At 50.5% G+C, this 2,386-nt stretch overlaps 1 pseudogene; it reads right to left on the bottom strand.

Moving 5' to 3' along the window:
* Positions 1–513: 513 nt before the first annotated feature.
* Positions 514–1,649, bottom strand: LOC102512406 (annotated as a pseudogene).
* Positions 1,650–2,386: the final 737 nt, after the last annotated feature.

The following is a 2,386-nucleotide window of genomic DNA, read 5'->3' as shown; positions in this document are numbered from 1 at the left end:
TGCTAAATTGGGCTTGCTTTATTAAATATATAACTTGTGGTTGCTGCATTATGTTTAAGATATGAGAAAATAAATCCCTTGAGTAGGTTAATAACTGCTAGCTATCATATATATATATTTTTAAATTGAAATACAATCCACATAGTATAAAATTCACTCTTCTAAAGTATACGGTTCAGTGGTTTTTAGTATATTCTCAAAGTTGTGCAACCATCAGCACCATTTAATTCCAGAACATGTTCATCATTTCCAAAAGAAACCTGTACCCCTTAGCAGTCACTCTCTACCCCCTCCCCCAGCCCGGCAATGACTCATCTACTTTGTGTGTCAATGGGTTTGCCAGTTCTGGCCTTTGCATATAAATGGAATCATACAATATGTGGTCTTTTGCTTTCTTTCACTTAGCATAAAGTTTTCAAGGGTCCTCCATGTTGTAACATGTTTCAGTACTTCAGTGATTTTTTTTTTAAATAAATGGTCTTTTTATTGTGCATTCATGAAAACAAAGTCAGGGAGGCCTTTGGTTAATCCCCCTCAATGAAGTGATAACGAACAGAAGGCATGTAATGACAACAACCATGTTCTCTCCAGGAAAAGGGTCTTGCCCACCTAGGCCCTAAGGGTCAGAGGCAAGCAGGGCCAGGAGGCTCCAGAGGAAGGCCTGCCCAGGCCCACCATGCTGCAGAAGGCCTGGGCCTGCTGCCTCCCTGGCAGGACAAGGCAGGGGAAGCAAACATTGCCCCTGTCCCTGGACCCCCAAGCTAGAACACAGAAAAGCCCCAATCCCCCTCCCGGAGCAAACACTGCTAAGGCAGTCACCCAGGACTTCCCAGAGCAGCTGGCCCCAAAGCCACGAAGCCAGACCCTCAGGGGTCCGCCCAGAAGGGGTTGCCATCCTCAGCCTGCATAGAGTAGTAAACAAAGAGCAAGAAGGCGGCGAAGACCAGTAACAGGAGCACCTGACCCCAGAGCAGGACCTGGCGCTCCTGACCCACTCCAGGCCCAGGAGCCTGCTTTTCCAGCCGGATGGCACGGAGGGTGGGCCACGAAGGTGAAGGAGATGAAGATGAGGACTCTGGAGAGGTAGAGGAGGAGGTGGGGTAGTAGGACTGGCCCAGGGAGCTTCTGGAGACGTTGGAAACGGGGCGGTAGTGTGCGATGCTCTAGCCGGCACTGTCCCGGCCATACACGGGGCGCTCCCTATCCTTGCCCTCCTCTTCGGAAGAGAAAAGATCATCACCGCGAACCTGGTGGTGGAAGGTGTCAGCATCTGAGAGTGAAGCGGCGGGCTGGCGGAAGCCCTTGGGTGTGCCCACAGACTCAGGCTGCCCGTAAGTCCTGGTGCTCAAGTGACTCTCCTCGTAGTAGTCGCCGTTGTAGCCCTTGCTCTGGTAAAGTAAGGCGTCCTCCCTCTGGGGCAGATCGTACATATCCGAGTCCACGGACGCCGCATCTAAGTCCGAGGGCCGATAGCTGAAAGAGGATGCGGGCGAGTTCGGGGGCGAGAGCCTCCGCCTCTGGGTGTCATACAGGAAGATTTTCTTCTCGTAGAGCTTGCGCGTGGAGCCCACGACGGGCCCGTGCGGGATGTTGTACTGGCGCAGCACAGCGGCCAGCTCGGCGTCCGACAGGCCCGCGTAGTCGTCCATGGCGGGCAGCGGGCAGCGGGCAGCCGAGGCCCAGCGGGTGGCCCGGGCCTGGCGACACAAGCCGAGCTATGGCTGCCTCGGAACGCGGCGGGGGCAGCGCGAGCGCGGCGGGAGCGGCTGCGCTCACGTCGCTCCTGCGTCACGCTTGCGTCACAGCCCCTGGCTCTGCCGGCCGCGCGTGCTGCGAGTGGCCGAGCCAAGTACTTAAGTGATTTTTTGTGGCTAAATAATATTCCATTATATGGATATATTACATTTTACTTATCTATTCATCAGTTGATGGATATTTAAATTGTTTTCCATTTTAAGGCTTTTTGGAATAATGCGCCTATGAACATTCACATACACGTTTTTATATAAACATTTATTTTTAGTTCCCCTGGGTATATATACCTAGGAGCAGAGATAGTGGGTTATGACCTTTGTTTAGTTTTTTTGAGGAAATGTCAAACTGCTTTTCAGAGCAGTTGCACCATTTTACATTCCCACTGGGAATGTAAGGGGGTTCCAAGTTCTCCACATCTTTGCCGTCACCTGTTACTGTTTGTCTTTATTATTGTAGTCAATCTAGTAAGCCTACTTTTACTTTTAATTTACTTAATTTGCTCTTGCTAGTAAAACTTTACTCATAAATAATGTGGAGGCAAGCACTTTGACACCCGATTTGGAAAGTTCTGGCTGCTTTGTCTTATTTGTTTCCCGGAGAGCCTTCACTCGCTATTGTCTATATCCTCTAT

Source organism: Camelus ferus, chromosome 9 (genome assembly GCF_009834535.1).
Source record: "Camelus ferus isolate YT-003-E chromosome 9, BCGSAC_Cfer_1.0, whole genome shotgun sequence".
NCBI lineage: Eukaryota > Metazoa > Chordata > Mammalia > Artiodactyla > Camelidae > Camelus > Camelus ferus.
Note: the sequence above shows the minus strand (reverse complement) of the source record. Positions and strands in the feature narration are given on the sequence as shown.